General features: G+C 33.9%; 1 protein-coding gene across 14 annotated transcripts in view; it reads right to left on the bottom strand.

The window, feature by feature from the left end:
- LOC109449436 (multiple epidermal growth factor-like domains protein 6) overlaps positions 1 to 24,434 on the bottom strand; it is a 717,515-nt gene that overhangs the window by 264,231 nt on the left and 428,850 nt on the right. The gene's annotated exons all lie outside the window — the stretch shown is intronic.

Raw genomic sequence — 24,434 nt, 5'->3', positions numbered from 1 at the left:
AGCAAACAACTGATAATGAAGGCAGTGACCCACAATGCACCTTGACTGGATATAACTGATTTTGTTGGAAGCCTGACGTGCAGCGGTTGAGACTGCTTTTGTTTGTTTTCAGTGAACTTTTCACTGAAGTGTGTCATACACCCTGAAAATTATACAGATCTTAAGTATACAATTTGATGAAACTATATATGAGAGATACAGACTATACCAACGCAGCCACAATAAAAAGAACATTACTAGTACCCAAGGAGCCCCATGTAGCTGAAGGCAACAACTATCTGGATATTTAATTACTACAGTTTATTAGTTTGTCTTTTTGAACTACCGGGAGTGCAAAAAAAAAAATGTATACAAGTGGACACTTTGGTCAACGTTGCTCAAGCAGTAGTTCGCCATAATCAGAAGTGTCTGGATACTGATGGTAACCACTTTGAGCACCTCCTGTAATTGCAGAAGTCAGACTTGACTTGTATTCATCTTTTGTTATTGGTATATATTGAGTATTACAATTTTGATAGTTTTCCTTTCTTAAAATGCGTATACATTATTTTTGGAACCCTCTGTATATATAAGTAGAACCTTACTTTGCATTTTTGTTTTTTGGATCTGGCTTTTTTCATTCAGCATTCTGCTTATGAGATAAATCCATGCTGTTGCAAATACACTTGTAGTTTGTTCATTCTTATTCCTGTATACTATTCAATTGTATGAATCTACGAAAATATTTATCTATTTTACAACTGATGGGAATTTTGCTATTTTCTTATTTTTGGTTATTATAAAAATGTTGCTTTGAACATTCTCATACATATCTTCAATGAACTTACACATGCATTTCTCCTGGATAGTACCTAGGACTAAAATGGCTGGGTCAAGGTATGATATGTTTTGCATTAGTATTTACAGTCAAATAATCTTCTACAAAGGTTATTCTTATATACACTCCCACCAGTGGTGTGTTAGAGACCAGATGCTAGTCATCCAACATTTTGGATATTCTGTTTTATTTTGGTTTGTTTCAGTTTTGCTCTTCTGAAGAGTGTATAATAATATCACATTGTGATTTTAATTGCATTTTCCTGATGATTAGTTAAGCACATTTTCATATTATTGGCCATTTGGATAACATCTTGTTGAAGTACTTGTTCAAATATTTTGTCCAATTGTTTAATTCTTAAAATACTCGTTCTTTTACTGTGGATCAAGTAGAATAATAATAGAAGTGGAGGCAATGATCATTTTTTTCTTGCTTCTAAACTTGAAAGGATAGTGTTTAACATTTCACTGTAGGTATGATGTGCACCATATGTTTTCTTTTAAAAAATAAACTAGTTTCATCAGATTAAGAACATTGCTTTCTATTCCTAGTTTCTTAAGTATCTGCAGCATAAATATGTGATAACATGTTATTTACTCACTTTTCTGAATCCATAGAGCTAATTATATAGTCTTCTTGTTAATTTTGTTAATGTGATAAATAACATTGATTGTTTTTTTTTTGTGTTTTTTTTTTTCATCCCTGCAAGAAACCCAGTCATGATACACAACCATTTTTATATGTTCCTGAATTTAGTCAGCCAGTATTTAGTTTGGAATTTTTGTGACTATATTCTTAAGATAAATTTGTCTGTACCTTTTCTTTCTTGTAATATTATTATTAAATTTTTGCATCCAGGTCATACTGGATGCATAAAACAAGTAGGGAAATTTTTGCTTTTTAAAAATCTCAAAAATCGGAGATTGTTTTCATTTCTTACTTAAATGTTCATTCGTGATGCCATCTGGGTCAGAGATTGTGTGTGTGTGTGTGTGTGTGTGTGTGTGTGTGTGTGTGTGTGTATGTTTAGGTTTTTAATGACAGATTCATTTTCTTTAACAGCTATAGTATATTCATATTTTCAATTAAACATGTAGATGAAATATATGTTTCAAGAACTTTGTCCATTTCATATAAATGTTCAAATGTGTTGCTAAATTGTTCATAATATTCTCATACTATCTTTTTAAATACATGTCCAATTTTTAGTGAGGTCCTTTTTCGTATTCCTTAAATAAACAATGTGTGCCTTGTCTCTTGCTTATTTTTATTTTGAATTTTTGTTAATCATCTTTGGTAGGCATCTGTCTATCTATCTATCTATCTATCTATCTATCTATCTATCTATCTATCTATCTATCGATCATCTATCTCTAATCTATCCATCTACCATCTTCATCTTTTTCAAGAACAACCTTTTGGCTGTTGATTTTTCAGTATTCCTCATTTTTGCATTTCATTAATTTAGCACTGTGATCTTTACCATTGACTTCCTTCTATTTTCTTTGAATTCCTTTCACTGCTCTGCTTCTAACATCTTGAGATAGAAATTTGGATCATTGAGTTTTAGCCTTGCTTCTTGCAAAAATGTCTGGTTTTCTATAAATAAGTAACCCCCCCCCCCCATCTAATGCTTAAAAAGGCAATTTATTATTATCTTTCACATTTCTGAGGATTGAAAGCCTCAGTTGGGTGGTTCTCATTTGGGGTTCCACATATAGTAGTCAGATGGCGTTAGACTTGCATGCAGGTTTTTTCACTTACATGATGGGGTTTGGGCTGAGATGATTGGAACATCTGTAGGGGCTGGTGGGGCATCTTCCTCTCTCCACAAGCCTAACTTTGATTTTCTCATTGTTTGGTGATCTCAGATATTTTACATGGTGGCTATCATTCCTCAGAGAGATGATTCTGAGAGATCCAAACAGAAGCTGCAAAGCTTCTTATGATCTAACCTTGAAAGTCACACAACAGTACTCTTATATATCTATTGGTTAAAGCAGTCAGAGGTGAGCTGAGATTCCAGGAGGTAGAGGAATTCCTTCCCTCAACTGCAGTGTGGGAATTGCTGTTCAGGGAATACAGAAAGTGATGACAGCCTTCTTAGAGAGAACGTATCATACTAATATGTTCATTTAAGGGTATACATTTTCCTAAAATAAAGTATCAGCTGCATCCCATAGGTTTTGCTGTTACAATTTATCATTCAATTAAAAATACTTCCTAATATACATTATCATTTCTTCTTTGGGTTATTTTGAGATATGTTTTGGGGATATTCCAAACATTTGAGGAACTTCCAATCATCTTGTTACTATGAAATGCTAGATTAATTGCTCTGTGAACGGAGAATACATTCTGTGTGACTTCAATTCTTCAAAAATTTTTAAGACTTGCTTTATATTCCAGGGCATGGTCAATTTTGGTTCTAAAAAAATCTATATTTACAGAACATAAAATATATTCTGCAATTATCAGGTGGTATGTTTTCTGCATGTATGTATGTATGCATATATGTATGCACATATACAAAGTGTGCCAAAAAAAGTGTATGCACATTTTAAGAAAGGAAAAAACTGTATTAAAATGACACTGATGGTAACCACTTTGAGCACCTCTTGTAACTGCAGAATTCAAATGTGACTTGTATTCATCTTTTGTTATCGGTATATATTGAGTATTACAATTTTAATACAGTTTTTCCTTTCTTAAAATGTGTATACATTTTTTGGCACCCTCTGTATATTATGTGTATACATATATAATGTATATATTTCAAATGTATGTAAATATGTATGTTTAATTAGTTCAAGTTTGTTAATCATGTTTTTCTTATATTTAAGAATTTTTAAACTTGTTATTACATCATTGATTTTTAATGTAATTACTGACACATTTGGACAAAATTTATCATTTTACTATTTTTCTAAAATTTCACATATTTAATTTTTATTCTCCACTCTTACAGCCTTTTAAATTTACTATTTTTAGTGTTCCATTTTCACTCTTTATGAGACTGTCAGTTGTACATTCTTTTATTCTTCTTTTAGTGGTTATTCTAGATATTACAACATCTATTATTAAAGTCTAATATAAATTAGTACTTTAATCACTTCCCTGACAATGGTAGAAACAATATTTTAACTCCTTTTATGCTTTTCCTAATTTTTATATTATCATGTATTTTAATTTCAGATATTTGGACCCAAAATGACTTCACTGTTATTATTTCATACAGTCAGTCAATATTAGCACAGGTTTATCCACATATTTACCTTTTCATTATTCATTATTGCTTCCTGAATTTCTGTGCTTTTTTCTGGAATAATGTTCCCTCTGCCTGAAAACTACTCTTAGTATTTCTTTTGATATGGATCTGTTGGCAACTATTTATTTCAGATTTTGTCAGGAAATGACATTCTTTTACCTTAATTTTTAAACTCTAAAAAATGTAGAACAGTCTTAGATTTACAAAAAGATTTACCAAGATAGTACATAGTTCCCATATATGCCATATATTCCATAATCCGCTATTATAAATATCTTAATATGGTACATTTGTCATAATGAATGAGACAATATAGATACATTATTATTAACTAATGTCCATACTTTACCCAGACTTCCTTAGTTTTTAACCCCTTTTAGAACTGTAGCCCCAGTTGCTAATTAATAATATTTATAGTACTTTTTTTCCTGATCAAATCCTTGCTGTGGTTTCTGTCTCTTATCAGACTCTGACTGGTATACTTGTCTCCAATATCTTGATCACTCAACATTTGGCTTCTATGATAGCTCTGAATTTCAATTCATATCTCTGCAGCCTAGTATGCCTTTTTCTTCCTACTTTCTTACCTTTTCAGCCAGTCTCATTATGTTACTTATGAATCAATCCCTTGAGGGGGAAACTCATCTCGTTGATTTTTATGGCTGCCATGATATTCTCTGATGTCTTCAGATCAGTGATTTTTATATTACATGCAACTTTTCTAGTTGTTCTCAGGAAGAGAATTGGTCTTTCACGATGTAGACCATCACAGACAATAAAAGAACACCTACTCACTCTATATCTTGATTCTCCTTCATTTCCCTTGCATTAACCCAAAGAAAACCCTTTTAATTGAGACATTATGCACTTATTCATTTTTCTTAATAATTTGATTCAGTCAACAAGGCAGAAAATTATGGCTAATAAACATGAAATGATTGAGAAAGAATACAAGACACTATAAATGGGTCGTGAGCTTTGTGCTATAAGATATCACAGAGAGGAAGAACAGTGAAGATTGGCTTCCTTAGGAGGTTTGGACTACAAATTTACATATAAATTTGGATATTATTCTCTAAGCTTTGTTTGCTGAAAAAGAGCAGATATGTTGGAATAGGTCAGGTATCAAGAGTTGTAATTCCACCCTATAGAATTAATCCAAAAATTGTTCCAAGAGAATTTGACAGTTACACACCTTTCCATATATAATATCACGCAGAATTCATAATGAACTAATAAGATCAAAAAATATTATGCTTATTCATTACAAGTTATAATTGGGATGGCTATAAAACAACATGGAAAACTGTCATGTTGAAATAGATCATCAATTGTTTTTGTGTTTTAGTTACAAATATAAAAGCCATATATTCTTATGGAGAAATCAAGAAAAGATTAAAAATTACATAATTTGACATATAACACTGGTGGATTAATGTCTTTTAAACTTTCAGTTTTATTGTGATATTACTTTTACCATCATTATTTAAAAAAGTAGTTCAGATATTTTTGATAGGTAGCAAAAAAAAGAAAATAAAACAATGATTTACATAATTTTCAGTGACTGTTCATTGGAAAATACTTGTTTTTCAGGAGGAACGGGTTTCTGCTAGCATTAAATTCTTATGGAAATCTGTTATATGAGTTTTAAATATAAGGGTCATTGGATACAAAAACTAACAAAGCATTCAACAGAGGTTTCTCAAAAAAATGCCAAAATTTTATTTATCAATTTTTGATTAATATTGACCTGCACTAAAAGATAAGACGTAATGTAACTATATATTATGGCAAAATAACTTTAATGGAAAGCTAAATCAACATGGCCCAGTCAAATTGCCTTTTCCTGGTTTTACCTGAAATAAAAATATAATTTTTAAAACAAAAGTAACGGCTTCTATAGCCCTGAACAGGGTTTTGGAAATTAATTTATGATTTTAGACTAAACACATAATTTCTACATGTTTTTCAGTTCACCACAGTCTTTCCCACAACCTATTCCTTCTCACTGAGCAACCTCACTCATTTATTTTATTTGGCTAGCTCTGAAGACATCAGACTTTATTCTTCCTGGTTTGAAAGACTGGGTTTCCTATCCTCAAGGATTCACAGAGCTCTTCTAGGGCAGGCCTTGATAGGGATGGAGAGAAGGATGAGGAGGAGAAGCACCCTAGCATATCACCTCTAACTCAGTAAGAGAACAATTGCTTTAATCTGTTTTACATATTGGGCAGCCCTCACCTTAAAATGTGTTTAAGATACGTGGTTGCTTTCGCTACTAAAAACACTTGGAAATCCCTTCCCTGGACTGTTGTTACATCTGGGGATGCAGGTGTTGTAGGAAAGCATTTTATTCCTAAAGAATGTGAATAAGTGTATATCTATGAGATAATATGAGAGAAAACTGCCAATAAAGATACGCAGTTTTGATTCTGAAATACTAAAATAATGTGTAAGAATCCCCTTCCACATATGTCTATTGATCTTAAACCTAATTATTATGCACATTATTAGCAAATGTCAAACTAAATTTGGCCCTTCACAAAACTCATAATCAAAATGATAAGATGGGACTTACACATTGACAAGAGTTAAGAAATAAAAGACAATCAGATGTTTTGCTGGTCAAAATGATTAGTGCATAAAAATGACAATAAAAAGACTTACAATCTCTTTCTTCTGTTCAGGAAGAAATTTAGTAGCACACAAAATAGGGTAAGATATTTTACAAATATGTTTTATATTTTCAAAGCTAAAATAAACCAGTAGGAAAAAGCATAAAAGAAAAGGCTGATAGATTTTCCCACATAAACTTTCAAATCTCCCATCTGGAATGACCAAAATTAAAAGACAAATAAGAACTGAAGAAAATATCATTGACGCACATAAAGCAAAAGGTAGAAATCTTCAATATATAAAAAGTTAATAAATCAAAAGGAAAAAATGAACTCTCCCAAACAGAAATTTGGTCTAAAGAAATGAAATTGAAAAAAAAAATCGGAAATACAAATGTTCAATAAATGTCAAATATTGTTGAACCTGACAAAGAAATTAAAACTAAAATAAAATTAATACTATTCACTCTCTATCAGATTTACAAAGTTTCAAATCAATGCTAATGTGTACAGGGGTTGTAAGGGTGTGGCGAAAGGGATGTACTGTACTCTACTAGTAAGAGCACAAACTGGGAAATAGTTTCTGTGATTCAAGAGTTACAATATGTATATGCTTTTCTACCCAGAGATTCTACTTTCAAGAATATATCTAAGGAGAAAATCACAAGTGTCCCTAAGGATTTATGTAAGTTTTAACACCAGAGGGAGAAACATAAAAACAATCAAAGAGTAGAATTTTAAGTAAATTATAATACATCCAAAGAAAAAAAACCACTATACAACATCCACATTCCAGGACAAGATTTATTTAACTCTGTAAGTATTTATTTATCTCTGTAAATGACATATTAAGGGTGTATATACTTACATAAACATATAGAAAAGAAATTCAAGGACATACTCAAATATGCTAAAAGTGCCAATCTTTGAATGAAGTGATTATGTATGGGTTTTTTTCTGTTGCTCTGCATTTGCCTGTTTCACAACTTTTTTATATGAGCATACTTTGAAAAAAATAGCAAAGTAAATGTAAAGGTTTTTTAAAAGTTCAGGCCAAAAGGTCCCTACTGCCTCCCTTTCCTTTCTACTTAGTCTCTGCCATAGTGTACAATTACATCACTTTTAGTGTATTAATTTGAATTTTGGAAAACGTAGTATACTTTTTTTAAATGAATGGTCTTAAAGATTTTGCTTTTTAAGTTGCATTGTAAATAGCTTAAAGCCTGATATAAAATGATATAAAAATGTTGGCATTCAGTTCAGTCCATTGCCTTCAGTTGGCTGCTCCATCCTTGAGAAAGCAGCAACGCATGTGAATGTTTCTGAGCTCTGAAGAAATCTTCACATTCAACAATAAGGACAGCACTCTAGAATACTCTCAGTGGAAGGTATATAAGAGACTATGTACTCTCATAAAAATCTGACCATGCTTATGTACTGAAGATTTGATGAAAGGAAAGGATGTGAAACTGTATATACCAAGAAACTCCTCCCACGTCTAAAGGAAAAACCCTTTGGGGCCACCAAACGTAACAGGCAGATGACTTCCCTAGGCAGGCAACAATTCTAAATGGAATGGCTCTTATCTGGCTTAAGTCTTCATCTGCCAGGACACCTATGAGCATTTTATGAAATGACTATTGCTAACGCAATAGTTTTTAATTTTATCATCTGTATAGTATGGATAAAGAAAGTAAGTATAGCAAGTCCTTAAATAATGTCATTTTGTTCAATGTTGTTTTGTTATAATGTTGATGAGATGGCACAGGAACTTAACTCTTGTTTATATCAATTAGCCTATGGTAAAACTGGTTTCATTACACAGCGTTCCACTTAAAGTTGCAGAACATATAGACCATGTACTGAGGTCTTGCTGTAACTACTTTATAAGGCTGATGTGAGAATCAAATTATATGATACATTTAAAATACTTCGCACAGTTTCTAGCATGAAGTAAATTCTGTAAATAGTAGCTATTATTATTATACATTAGCTACTATTATTACATACTTGAGAATTCAAACCTGGTTCATAGAAGATATTCAATTGCTTTCTTGTTTACTTTGTATTGAAAGTGAATTCAGTTTTTATATGGATGGAATTATAAATTTATAGTAGCATATACCACATTTCTTGCTGTACAACACAGAAAGCTCAAAAATGATTTTGCTTTTCCTCTAATAGCACAATTTTCATGCAACCCTGCTGTATTTATATACAATTTGATTTTTTTTAATTCATTGAATAATTGAACCAAAGGATAGACTTCATTACTAGTGCTTGTTCACTGATCAATTACATATTGATATTAATATATATAAAATATGTAAACATGCATTTACACTTCTGCTGCTGTCTAGTTTTCTTTAAAAAGTGAAGAAAGCATGGTAGACATTTGGTGGCCTTGTGTACTCAGAAAAAAATAAATGAAAATATAAGATTGTTGTTACCAATTGAAAAACAGTGTTTATAAGTAAAAAAAAAAAAAAAAAAAATGAAAGTCATTGGCTTTGAAGATAGTTCTGAAAACCAAGTCAATACTTAGGGTTTTAAATTGCAGTTTTATAAGATACTCACTGCATGATAGATTTCAGGCTGTTTCATGTGTCCAATGTCATTCAAGGTTGCAAATAAATTTGGCCTTTCAAAAGCAAGATGAATGACAAAAATTCTCTGACATATAGCAAGTCTTTCAGGTTAGGCATGACAAAAGTTCAATGATATCATCAAGGCTATCAATCCATCTGTAATGACAGACCGCAATCTCTTCAGGAATTTAATATGATGTTTGCAAGAGCAGTGTTGCATTTCCGCTTGTAGGATGAATACAACAGAACTGCAAACATATGAAACGTCTGTTAAATTAGCTGTACAAATAAGCTATGAGTTTCTATTTTTAAACAAAATTTGTGAATTTGGGCTCCTTATATTTGTTCATTTTCCTAAAGTATGCCTCCCTTCTAAAATCATGTGATCCATTTAGTCTGTATTTATACAGTTTTAGTAATAGCTTCTACAGTTCTCAGAAACATTGCAAATACTGAACAGAGGTGCCCACAATGCAGAGCAAAGAGGGAAAATTAGAAGTATTTCAATTTTACTCACTTCTTTCTCTAAACCGAATGTATTTGGCCTAATTTAGCTTGTGCGCTTTTGTGTTAAAAGGATCGTGTGTTTGCTTTGTAAGACATACCCCCCAAAACGCACAGACCTCTTATGTATTATAGTAATTTTCAAATCAATAGGCTTCATGAAGTGATGACCTAAGCTTGTAATTGCAATTAGCTTTTACAACAAATCAGTTGATTTCTCTTTAGGTACCAGGCTTAATGGAATTCTCTAAGGATAAGGCAAGATATGGCATTAATTAAAATCTCTAGGAAAGTCATACCTGCCCAAAATATAACTAGAAAATGTATTTAAATACTGTTTTGGGTCTTTATGACCTCATTTTGAGATTACAGAATTACGCATGAAGTGTACTAGCAATATATCTATTCTGAAGCATTTAGATAATGCCAATGGAATAACTTCTATACATGGTTTTAATTCTAGGATTCTCTTTAAAATGCTCCATTTCATGACTTGAGCAACTTGTTTTATTCCTAGTCACTAGGGAACATACTGAGAATCTCCAAGCAAAATTCTTGACCCTCATGAGTCTACTGAGCCACAATCAAGTTTCTTTTTATACTATTCATTATTGGTGGTGGAACTAAAGAAAGGAGGGATGTGGAAATGTGTTAAGACTACTGGAAAAAGTGTCAGAGGAGGTTGTTCCTTACAAACCAATGATGTCATTGTTTACGTGGCCACTACAAAAAGGAAGCAATGATCCACAACTATAAGGCCATAGAATATTGAACTTCAGGCTCTGAGGATCTAGGTTTGAATCCTTGCTCCACCACTTCTGTGAGATACTGTGCAATTCACTTTACATTTCTGAGCCTCTTCTTATTCATTTGCAAGGGGATATAATGATGCTTCATAAACATATTGAGAAGTATAACTATGCTAATACCTATAAAAATGACTTGTAAATTTTAAATCACAACACAAATGCACTTTCAGGGACTAAATATGAATGCTTTATTTTTTCTTTTACATTTCCACTAAATGCATTTTTCAGAAGATTCAGCATAAATTCGTCTACTAAAGGGGATTATGGGAAAAACAAGTTACATTTTGATAGAAAATATCTTACATTAAACAATAGCTACTTTAAATAAGTGAAACCAGAAACATTGAAAAAAGAGCCATTATATTATAGCACATTCATTTAGTGCAGGCTGCATTTCTAGAGATACAGTTATTTTTTAAGAATTTTTCAAAAGGGAACAAAAATATTGAAGCTAAAGTTATGCTGACTTTAAGCATATGCCATAGCTCACTAAATTTGCAATAAATCAGTGAAGTTAAATAGCAACTGCAAAATTATTTCTTTCTTACTATATTTATTTAAAATATCTTGAGGGCATTTACAAAGTTAGTTTTAACTGAAATTTTCAACTTAAACTAATAATCACATACTAACTATGGTGATATGGTCAAGACTATGGTGTTTAGGATGAAAGTGAATATTAGATCCTTTGCTTAGTTGGATAATTCACTTATCTTCTTTATGTTCAGTTTCCTCATCTGTAAAATGAGAGTAATAGCAATAGTACTTGCCCCATCAGTTTGTTGTAAAGATCAACTGACTTATTACATTTAAAACAAATGGAGCCACTTAGTCACATAATAAGGGTGACCTATTATTACTATTGTCATTATTTCCCAAATGTCAGTTACAAAAGAAATTTCTCCCTCTCCCTCTCTCTCTCTCCAATTCATAGCAAGGTAACCTTCTAAGTGCAATTACTTTGAATTAAAATTCTCTATGTAATTTTTATATTATTTTTATCAAGTAGCTGCGAAAAATAGCTGCACTGTATGATATGGAGGAAGGTTGTAAGTTTGCAGATTATACAGTATTACTGAATTATTAGTTCTTGTTCATGAAGGCAAATACTCACAGACCAGTCTACAACACAACTAACAAAAAATGATTTGTTCTTTTGGTCTATATTTCCTTTAAGTTATCAACAACACAAGTTAGTCATAATTAACAGTTATAATTAGCAATCATATATTGTTTCACATATTTGCATCATATTCTTACATTCAGAGTTACATTTGAACTTCACGAAACAGGGAGGTAGACTAGGCACTATCATTAATAATGGTAGAATTTAACTTTTTGAATTGAGGTAGCCATGGTTGAGAAACTTCTATTCTAGAAGAGTATTAAGAAATTACATGAGCTTTTGTAGCCTAAAGTAAAATGAGATATCCTAAATCTTTTAGCTGAATTCTCAAATCCTCTTTCATTCATGCATCATTACAGGACAATGGTAGGAACAGATGTCACATTAAGAGCTAACAGTGTTTGTTTTACACATAACATTGATCTATCCGCCAACATGTCAAGAAGATAAATTTTAAATGTAGCTATTCATTTATTTATGAAGTGCAGTCCCCTCCATGACCTAGAAAATTTCTCGGTTCAAGGTATGACAAGTGCAGATAATTTCTCGATTGCAAATTCAACTATTGGCTTACATTTCAAAATAAGAAAATTGAGACTCTAAGAGATTATATTTATTCCTGTTTTAAACTTTACTGAAATTTTTTGACATATAACAATTGTGTATATTTAACAATTGTGTATATACTGATGTTATACATGTATACATTGTGCAAAGATCATCATCATCAAGGTAAATATGTTACCCATCATCTCCCCATAGTTACCAATGTGTGTGCATGTGTGTATGTCTGTATGTGTGTGTGTGTGTGTGTGTGTGTGTGTGTTTTGAGGAGATTTAATATATAAAGAACTCAACAGCAAAATTAATAATAACTCAATTAAAAATTGAGCAGAGGACCTAAATAGGCATTTCTCAAAAGAAGACCCACAAATTGTCAACAGGTACATGAAAAGCTGTTCAACATCACCAGTCATCAAGAAAACGCAAATCAAAACCACAATGAGATATCACCTCAAACTTGTTAGAATGACACTTATCAAAAAGGTAAGAAAATAAGTGTTGGCAAGGATTGGAGAAAACTGAACCCTTGTACACTGTTGGGGGGGGAATGTAAAATGGTACAGCTATTATGTAAAACAATAAGAGCATCCTCAAAAAATTAAAAATAGAACTACTATATAATCCAGCTATTCCACTTCTGGGTATATATTCAAAGGAAATGAAATCTGGATCTCAAAAAGATACAAGCACTCCCATGTTCATTGCAGGAGTATTCACAATAACCAAGACTTGGAAGCAACCTAAATGCCCATTAATGGACAGATGGATAAAGAAAAGGTAGTATACACAATGGAATATTAAGGAAGGAAACCCTGCCATATGCAATAACATGGATGTATGTGGAGAGCATTACTCTAAGTGAAATAAGCCAGACATGGAAAGACAAATACTGCATAATCTCATTTTTATGTGGAAATGAAAATAATCAAACTCACAGAAGCAGAAAGTAGAATGATGTTTGGTTGCCAAAGGCAGAGGAGGGTAGGAAATGAGGAGATGCTGGTCAGAGAGTACAAAGTTTCAATAAAGATGAATGAATTCTGGAGATCTAACGTACAATGTGGGGATGATATAGTTAACAACACTGTTGTGTAGTCATTCCTTCACTTAGTAAATATTTATTGAATGCCTTTTTTATAGTGGGCCCAGAGAATCCAGGGATCAAACCTATTATTTATTACTTTGTTTTAAAGATAAACCTTCAATCCCATGCTAAGTAACTTACTAGCTAGTGTGGGAAATGCAATTCGACAAGTTACTATAAATTAACTAAAGGCAAGATTGAAGTTCACACTCACTAAAATCTAACCTTTCTGGGTTCCAATGTAGTTTCAGTCTTCCACACTCTAAGCTGACTATTCAGAAATTACTGCCTCATTTAAAAAATTCACTGTCTTCCCCCTCTATTTAAACAGCCATGTCATTTTAACAGGGTTTAAAGTCATTACTCAGAGGATGCAAAATATATCTACCCAATCATTAAGACAGTCAGCTTTTATAATTATGACAGTTGATGTGTTTATGATCCCATTAAACATTCTCTTATTCTTCCTTCATTTAAATTTCAACCATAAAAGAAATAGCTCACTATGAAAACCATTTCCTGTCTCTTGGAATATTGATTTGAAGGAGAGATTTTTGCAACACATTCACGTAACATGAAGGTTTTACTTAAACCTGAAGGAATGTCCATAAATTTATTTTCTGGTATGGGATTAAGAATTGCTCTGGAATAACAGTGGGTTCAAATTCTGGCTCTACTACTTATTAGCTGTGTGACTGGGTTGCTAAGCAACGAATTACCCCCAAATTTGGTAGCTTAAAAAGAACAACAATTATTTTGTTGTCTGAGTTACAGTGAATCAGGAATTTGGGACAGGCTTGGCTAGGCAGTGCTGGCTCCAAATTTCTCATGGGGTTGTAGGTAGATAATGTGACTGAAGGCAGAAGGACAGAAGGGGGAATGGACCCGATGGGGTCTGGCAAGTTTCTCTCTCTCTCTCTTTCTCTCCTTGTAGTCTCAAGCTTTACCAGGTGGTCTCTCATTTGGACTAGTTTGGGCTTCCTCAGAGGCACAATGGCCCCAGGGCAGTTGGACTGGCAGCTGACTGCTCAGGACTCCAGCATAGCTATCCTGGTCATCAAGGTAGATGTATCTTCTTTCCTGACCTAGCTTTGGAAGTCACTCTGTGTCACTCTCTGTTGCAATATGTTGGTTTCATGCCAATTGCAGATCCATCCAGATTCAAGCAGAGGCTGTAGACTTCCCATCTTGTGGGAATGGCAAGGTTTGAGAAGAACCTGGGCAAAGGGAGATATGGCTTTGGACGTTTGGAAAATAAAATCTGCCACAGTGACCTTGGTCAGGTCAGCTAACTTTTCTGTGCTTCAGTTTCCTTACCTAGAAAATGCATATAATACATGGCACTTCATAGGGTTCTTGAGATTTAAAGGAGTTATGTATTTTATGTACTTATGACAGTGCCTAGAACAGAGAATGTCATTCCATAAATTTTACTTTTTAACTTAAAGTATTTAATTTAAATGTTATTAATATCTTTAAGTCTCAGCACAAATATCACCTCTTCTGTGGAGCCTTTTCTAGCATTCTCACTGGTTTTTTATTCTCTGCTTAAGCTGAGCTTGGCTTTGAAGTTCTCTGTTTTCTGATGCATCTTTCCAGATTTTATCATAATTATATAATCATGGGCCCAGGTCCTCCAGAGTGCCGTGAACTTCTTGGGAGAAGGGAAAAAAATGGCTGCTCAGTACCACAGGTAGTTTTATTAGGAATGATTCAGTCCAAAGTACAGGCACAAAAAGCAGCAATGAAAATGTAGATTAAGGAAGATGGTGAAAACAAGGTAGAACAACACAAAATAAAGAAGATGCAGATGCATGGATAATGAATGTCTGACTTCCATTTTACTCTTCTGTCAAAGCTTTAAACGTTGCAATTGCCTTAATAAGGGGTTGTAGGAGATGGTGGGATTTTCAGATGAGAAAACAGAGCAGTGAACGGAAAGCTTTTTCCTCAAATTAACATCTTGAAAGTAGATTAAATTTGTTGTAATAGACTAGCTAAGATTTAACTAGCTTTCCTATCACTGTAATTTAAAATTGAAAGTGCGCATAATTAAAAACATTTGCTGAAAGAAAACTGCATTTGAGAATAACTTAAACTTTGAACCTGTAAATGATGTAAATCTGCGGCACTCTATTCATTTTAGAAGAGAAATCAACAGTGATGTCAACCTAATACAACAAAAATATCTGTCCTTGAGTATTATATCAAAATGTACAAAATCTTTAGCAATAAAGATAACTGCCAGCTCCTTTAAGCAACAGGAATGTACCTGTAAATTATTGGAGAGTCCTACAAAATCTAAGCAGGACTTGGTCTCCTGCCCCAAGAGTAATTATTTAAATTCAATAACAAAAGAAAATCATAGTACAAATTTCAAAAAGTCATTTGTGAATAATACAGCTCTAGATTTTTTTTTTTTCCTCCAGAGCCCAGAGATGTTTAAAAAAGATTTTGCAGTTGAACTATAGGAATGTCAGATCTCAGAAACAACAGATGAAGAAACTCTAATTAGCTGTGATGAACGTTGATTATAGAGCACGGATATAACAATGATTACAAAAGGAAAAAAAAAGAGGTGATACATTGGTCCCACATATGGAGTGTGGTTTGTGTAATTAGTGAAATTTAATCACAACAGGCAAATGTGATGTATTTGTATTTATACCATTTTGTAGATTTGCAGTCCTCAGAAAATACAATAGAAATAAAAGTGTCCTTATTTTATATGTTTTATCTTTAAACCACTTAATTCATGAAGGTCTTTTTTTTCTTGTTCATTTTCCAGCCCCTCCCTACACCCCACAGAAACCCATTTCTTTTTCATGAAAATACTCAGTACTATTATCTTATCAGTGTGATATTTTCAGAATATCTTTAGCTCATGAGGATTAACAGATAATATACATATGCTTATAGGGAAAAATAGGCCCTGTTTTATGCGAAATATTTGATTTTAAAGATATGGTCTCTCATTTGGGTTTTGGAAGAGAAACGAATATGACAGTTGCACTTAAAGATGAGGCCACGAACAGGACTAGTGCCCTCAGGTTCTGTGACATTAGACAGAGCTTTGCGGGTTCATGAATAAATCCCAACATATGAGAAGTCATTTGGTCAGCTGCACTCCCACAGAAGATGCAGTAACCTGTTAAGAGGTCACAGGGTTTATCTCAAACCAGAGTCTGTCTTGAAGCATGCTGTCTTTTGATTTTCTGATTAAGTGATGGATGAGAAGAAGAGGTCACCTAGGCAGTACAGAGAAAAACTACAACAACAAAAAAACCACACACACACACAAAAACAAAAACAAAAACCTTGGCTTGCCCAGATTTTTCCCAGCAAGAGATTTCTGCTTTGTACTGATTACTCATACAGCCTTTTCCCCAAGCAAACCTTTCATCTGCATTTTTTTTGGGGGGGTGGGTGTAATGTTCTATAATTAGGTATTTCTGCTAGAATTAGGAAAAAACATGAAAAAGCTTTTCTTGCAATACATTTGTAAAAGGTATCTGAGTTGAGTTATCATTGGTGAAGTTAAATTAAACTATATAATTTATCATTATGACAGTGTATCTGTGTTTGCCCTGGAAACTCCACTTAAGTATAATAAAATAGAAATAGCATGAATCATTAGAAGTTTACACACAGAGAAACAACACACACACACACACACACACACACCTTATGCACTGATACTTGCAGTTTCTTTAACATCCATATATAACAATTTTACTAGAGTCAACCTGGTACAATGCAAATATATTCACCTGCATGATAATTTTGCTTAAACTATTCAAGAGTCCATCATCCTGCAATTTAAAGTCTAGAAAAGTTTATCTTGGATGGAAAATGATTTTTCATAAAATATACTGTGAATACATGAAGAAAACCTACCTCCTTTTTCACCTTCCTCTACTAAAGATCTATCAAAACAGGTTTTCCAATTCCCTTTGGTGAGATATTCATGAAATAGATTAGAAGTCATCTCCTCTTCCCCCAATACGCACAAACCAACTAGTTCAGATGCCTGTTGGGACAAGGCAAGTTTCTCAATATATGAGTCAAGCAAGTACTAGATGCAAATGACCTGTTTATACCATATAAGTTGTGGACAAGAATAAGATTGCTGACAAGAAGAAAGGGACTGAGTGCCAGATCTTCTGCTATGTTAAGATAAGTTGTGCATTTCATATGAAATCTCTCAATCTTTAAATGTTGGCACAATTTATATGAACCAAACAAAGCATTATTGTGCCTGATTTGACCCACCAACTGCCAATTTGCATATTCTCCATACTATTGCTGTTAAAATGACTATCAAGTGGAGGGTGAAACCTCAGTGACAGGCTGTAGCCAGAGGATGACAGAGCTGAACCAGACAGATTAGAACCTTGCCACCAACAGCCTTATAGAAAACCTGCCTGGGGTGTGGGGCACTTCAAACTAAATTAAGCCAAATCAATAACATGAAGATCACTGGATGATCAAAGGGTAGAGAGAAATTGGGGTGGGAAGGGAGTTCTTGAGAGGGAGGTGCCAAGAAAAACGGGTTGTTATAGAAGACATTGGTCAGTTGAGGGGCCTAAAGAAAACTGGTTCACTAAACACAACCAGATATCAAGTATTATTCACAGAGGGAGACACAAATTTCCAGGAATAGCATTAAGAATGAATGAACTCTGACAACACTTATGACAAAGTGAAAATCTTTAAGCCACCTGTTTTTGCTTCTTAAAATCAAGGGTACCAGGATGGAACCCAGAAAAAGGGCCTGATGGAAACTAAGACTGCGAAAAATGTATCTGTCACAGCAAGTGCATATTTTGTTAGCTGATAAATTAGCACAGGGACAAACGAGGTCTATAATTTAAGAGTTGACATAAATGACTGTGCAGTAACATGGCAATTGAAATGTGTAAGAGTCCTCTCTGATGATCTGCAATCGCCCACTTTACTGGAATCCCCTGGATGTTTAAACAGGAGGATGAAAATTAAAATCCTCAGTTTTATTTTAATGTGTTTCATCATTCTCACCTTTAACTGTAGGAATATGGCATACATAAAAGAGAAATGGCACAAAACCTTCTATGCCACCATTAGAACCCACAAATTAAATGTGAAGAACATCCTTTCAATAACTTGAGCGATTTTCTTGAACCAGAGTTTCAGAGACTTGACAGTTTGAGAGGGCTGAAGAGGACTTCTTGACAAGGGAGGAATGCTCCAATGCAAGTTGAGCATGAGGTCACCAGGAGGATGGATGGGCACATTTACTATATTCAACTTAGAAGACAAGCCAGGGCAAAAATAACACCTTGACTATCTCCAAGGTAAGAGGAAATGAGACTGTTTTCTGAAAGAATCTGCTATTTAGAGAGTGAAGGAAAAGTGAGCATTTGGATTAGGAAGCAAAGTCAAGCTAATAAAAGCAGTAAGTAGAAACTGTCACTGTCTAGAAAATAGCACCTAGATTTCAAACCAAATAAAGAGGGTAAATTCTAGTGCTACCTTGCAAAGCCTGAACTATAAAGGAAGGAAAAAAAGAATTGGATTCCCCATGTGTCTTCCCTGGCTAGCTTTAGATCTCTTTCACAGCTCCAGAATAATATGGTTTTAAAAATCAATGGTATTCAAAGCACATTGTTGGCATAAGAATTCACACTTTCTTTACCATAATCCCAGCAGGCTGTTCTGATCTAGATATCCCAAAAAGGAAAATGAAGCTCTGTCAACTTCCTGGTCACCTAGCTGGTGAGCAGAAAAGGCAGGATTAAAGCCCAATAGGTCGTCAGACACTTTAGTGTAATGACATTTTAAACACACCAATTGTCGACATTACTTATTCATAGGGTCCTGAAATATCAGAGCTGATTCAACAGCACATAACACACATCCTTTCAATGTTCTCCCAACTGTTTGCTTTTTTTTTTATTATTATTTTTTATCTTCATCCACATCTGTCTGATTCCTCTGATCTTGCCATCCTTGGATAATTGTCCTCCACTCTGCCTAAGGCACCTAGACAGTATTATTCACTGATCCTGTTATTGTAGGGCAAAGTTGCAATGAACTGTTAAAAGATTTGCTGGCTTATTTGCACAGAAGTACAGAGCTGAGGCAAAAAAAATGCAACTGACAACAACGAAAACAAATTCTCAAAATGAGGCAAATAAAGTGTTCTACTGCCACAGCAACAGGACTGGAGAAAAATCGGGGCAAGGGAGACAGGAGTTTGGAGTGTAGATCTGAAGACCAGAGAAAATAACAGCTGGAATGTTCAAATGTGAAAGAAACCAGTGAACTTCAGAGAAGGGAAGAAAAACTTGCATATGATAAAAGTTAACTTCCATTTACTGTACTGATATGTCTCTAAAAGTGCACCAGGGAGAAGCAATTTAACAAATGTATCTTTTCTGTTTAGACATCAGTTTTGATTTGTGATAGAAACTTGTCTTTCAAATGTTACATTTTCCATAACTAGAAAAGATCAGAAAAATAAACTCTCTAAGCTGTTTATGAACTAAATTCTATTTTGACTTGTAAAATAGAGGAGAATTTCAATAAAAGATCTACAATAAAAGGGAAAAATAGACACTATGCTTAGTTCACTTTCTTTAAGAACCTGGGTCTCTCAAAAACATAATCAACTAGCATTTTGCATATCATAGATTCAAATTTAAATGAAGAGGAACAAAGACCTAGAATAAACACTTAAATACACTCACACACACAAACACACACACACACACACACACACACACACACACACAGAGCACTACTGTAGCAGGCTAAAGATTGGAAAATAGACACGTTTTTCAGAAGCTTGGGAAGTGAGAAGTGCCTCTCACCTTTCACCTGCAGCCTCATCTCCCAAATGACAAAGCTGCTATTGATCATGATCGGTGTCTAGTGCCTGAAAGCTAAAATCCAAGTAATTACTGCTGATGGTTGAAGAGTTCTGTTTGGGTAAAGAGAGGGAGCTAGATTGAGATCATTATCCAACAATTTACAATTCTTTAAACTGCTGGTCAACCTGGATGTTTTTGAAACTAAGCATCTAAAGCATTTTAATTGCAGAGACACTGTTGGTGTAAAAATCAGCTACTGGTATGTAGGCAAATTAGTTCAATTTTGCATACACGTTGTAAGTATTCATCCTTCTCTTCAATCTCCTCTCCAACCACCGCCCGCCCCCCCAACCCATCCCAACTGCCACAGATACTATGAATTCCTTTCATGTTGGGGACAGCTATGACCATAAAACTTAACTCATGAAAATATTAATACATCTTTATTTTCCCTTCATGCTTTTCTCTCCGTTTATTTATGCAACAAAGAACTGGTTCCCTCCTGACTTTAGAAAGAGAAATCAAAAGATCTCCCAGTTCTTATGACCTTTGAGAAATATCTGTCACTTGGGAAAGTGGACTCATTCACAAAATTTATCATTTTTTGATAAAATTTATTTTATCAAAATAGTTGCTGAACCCCAAATTATAAAATAGGCTTACATATTTAATATTGAACTCCCCAGGCTTGGGTGCTACTGAGTTGGGGGAGACAGAACTTTGGAGCCTAGATCTGAAGACCAGAAAAAAACAAAGAAACTGGAATTAATTTTTTAGGATCTCTACTCTCAGCAATTTGAATTCCTCCCCAAAGTCACCAATTTCCCTGTTGACACACACTCAAGTTCATTGTGTGTTACTCTTGTATTGTAGTGAATTGCTCATGGCTTCAAAAAAACACTAGAAATAATATTGCTTCTCCTCTGGCTACTTTTCCTTTCTGGTTTTTTTTTTTTTTTTTTTTTTTCATTTTCTGCCTCAGCCCTCATTCCCTACACCCATCACATCTCTTTGTATCCTCAGAAACCTCCTCTTCAAATTCTCTTTAAGCTGGCAGCTGCTTCCATAATTTTCTGAAAAACACATTTTCAACGGCACCAAGAATCTCCTTATTGTGAGCTCAGTGGCTTTTTCTCCACTGCAATTTGCCTTGAGCCATAACAGTTAAAAAAGGAAGTTTCTGAGCTGATGCCAGGTTCTCCACGTGATATAAACACTGTCTCTTTGTTTCCATATTTTCAATCTGTCATGCCCATTTTACTCTTGGTTTCCAGACTAATTGTCCTTAAAATGCATTTGCATGTCATCATTCTCTTGCCCTGATACTGTCAGTTGTTCCCCTTCTATTACTGCATCAAACCTAAATTCCTTTGCTCACCTCACATGGTCCTCCATCAGTTTGTGCACAGAAGTTATTTGTTGGGAGTCAAATTTAAGCAAGATTAACCTGGCAGTTTGTATGCTGTAGCCATTCCCCATGAAGAATGAGAGTATATAGGATAAAAATAGAAGTAATATTCCTTATTCCATTTAGTTGTATTCATATTTAATTTCAGGTTACAACAAATTAGAACTTTAGTCTTTATAAAATAAATTAAATTGCTTGAAGGGAAAAAAAATCTTGTGATCGTTGAGGGATTCATAATCTCATTCTGATAAAAATATTTATTATAGTTTTCTCCAAGTGCCTGTTTTTTAGGAGTGCATTGATGGCTATGAGTGACCAGACGCAAAGCTCCTACATAAGTCTACAGTTATCACATATAACATAAGAGAATGGTTACTATTATGAATTCAATTTATTTGTTAATACTTCATTAGTTTCATGTTAATATTTCTTTCTTGAAGCCTAACCTACAGAGAATTTCATTACCACTACCATTCAGGTGTCAAATCTCTTTCTATGACAAAACAAAGGAAAATCTTTTATAAAAGTTGATCTTTTGTAGACAAAAGAAACAGGAAAAAAAGATTAAATCTTCATCAGTTTAACTCACAAAGCAAATGCGTAGGGAAATAGCATTATTCACCATTTAAATTGTCTAATTTGTCTTGGGAGTTTTTTGTGTTTTTTGTCTGTCTAAGGCAAAGGAATTCTATACCCAGTTAAAATAATGCTAAATTTCTAAATAGTAGATTTAAGTAAATCCTCCACTGAAAGAAATAAATCACTTCCGTGCTGAGGATGCTCTATTAAGATACCATCTGAAAGAGCTATCGAGCCCTAAAGTGAAATACATATATTTTTAAAAGGATAAACATAGGGAAAAATGTCTGTTATGCTTTACAGTGACTATATCCATCCAACTATTCAAGAGCTCCCTGATTTATTCTCAAGAAACAACCCTGACTCTTTAAACATTGTTTACGATGGTCATGAGAACATACACAGAGCTTCAATACAAACTACCTGCTAGTACACTTCCTTTTGAGAGTAAAACATTCTTAAAGCATCATTTACTTTCACAAACAGCATATGCTCACCATGTGGCACCATTCTTGTTAACACCAAAGTAGCAATTTGAGCTTAACAGCTTGGGAGCTCTGTTTATAATAAAAATCGTATGTGATGTCAAGTCCTCAGAGTCTCAGATGTCAAAGGTGATCATGAACATAAATGCAAATTCCCCAAATCTGCTCTGTTGGGAAAATGATTCTTGCCAAGGCCAAAGAATCCAGTAGAAATACAAATGCTTGGTTTCCAGCTTCTAATAAGCCCAGGAATTGTCTTTTGAATTTCACTGCATCACCTTCATCTGGTTCTAATGTACACACATGTCTAGTGAATTAGTTCCCTTTGGGGGAAAATTCTGTTGTCTCAAGAGCTTGAGATTTTCAATGAAGTGACAATGATCTGATACAAATTGTTGAAAGTTTTATATTACAACTGTTCTCTTCCTTTTATACGAACCGACTATTTACTTTTTGAGCACCTTCAAACCTTCTAACATTGCAGAATAATGTTTAAAACATGGCATTATTAAGAAAGTTTAAGATTACAGCTGTGAAAACAGACCTATGTCATTATAATCAGTGAGTAAGTCCCTTAACTGGGATTTCAGAATATAAAAGGAGCCCATGGAGAGAATTGGCAGGGAAAGAATCAAAGAAAGAAAAGAGAGAAAGAAAGGGGAAAAAATCCATCAAGCAAAGAGACAGGGTGTTTCCATTCTTGACAACCCATTTGAAAAAATAAAAGTAATTCAGTATTTGAGTACAAGACTTCTCTTATGGGGGAGGGAGATGTAGTTACTACACTGGCTTGTATAATCACTTTGTGTATTACATCTATTAAAGAACTTATTCTTTTCAATTTTAATTGGTTATTTACCTATCTGTTTTTCCTGCAGACTGTGAGTTCTTCAAGTGACAGACCCATGTTGTATGTATTCTACAAACTAGGGCCTAGTTTGTAGGTATTCAATGTTTATGGTTAAATAAATAATAGAGACTAGAAATAATATAGAAAACACATTTTTTGGTCAGACTAAGATTCAGAGGTAGGATAATATTTGGAGAAAAAAATTGTTCTGTACTAGCATTGTATTAATGGAAAGAAATATTCAATATACATTAATATGCTATGATAGATGACCACATAGAATAAGCAAACTATGTAACATTCAGCTGGGGAGACCTCATGTCAAGATAGGCTATATTCTAACAATGTGTGTTTTTCCTTTGGGCATTGAACTCCCTGGTTTCAGGAACAGAGAAGGCACACAGACAGTAGTATATTATTCATGTGACTTGGTTTTAGAGAATGATGTCCTAATAAGTGAGGATAATGAGGCACTCAACAGTCCTACTGAAAGAATAGTTCAGATAAATCCAAACTGGTTAAGAAAGAAGAGATTCCCAAAAGGGGCTTGAATGGACTGATGGATTGGAGAAAGTAGCATCCTATTTCAGCTGTGCCCCAGGCACTGTCCCTCAAGACAGGCATTGCCTGTCTTCTCTTGTCAGATTTCCCAGTGTCTATAAGGAATCATCTTTTTCCTCAAGATCTATAAAGAATGTCTGCAACTCTTACCTTCTTTCATTCCTTCCATCCTAAAATAATGTCTTTCCTTTAGTCTGTTCAATTAAAACATGGTCATTTCCTTTTTGCTTCTTCCATTTTAATGCAAACTTCTTTATCTCCACTTGCACGCCAATCTTTCACTTTTCTACTCACTAGACTCTACCTCCCAGTTCCATCACTCTGC

This window comes from Rhinolophus sinicus, chromosome 17 (assembly GCF_057876585.1).
Source record: "Rhinolophus sinicus isolate RSI-liver-muscle chromosome 17, RSI-T2T, whole genome shotgun sequence".
Classification (NCBI taxonomy): domain Eukaryota; kingdom Metazoa; phylum Chordata; class Mammalia; order Chiroptera; family Rhinolophidae; genus Rhinolophus; species Rhinolophus sinicus.
This window is presented reverse-complemented; position numbering and strand designations above follow the sequence as displayed.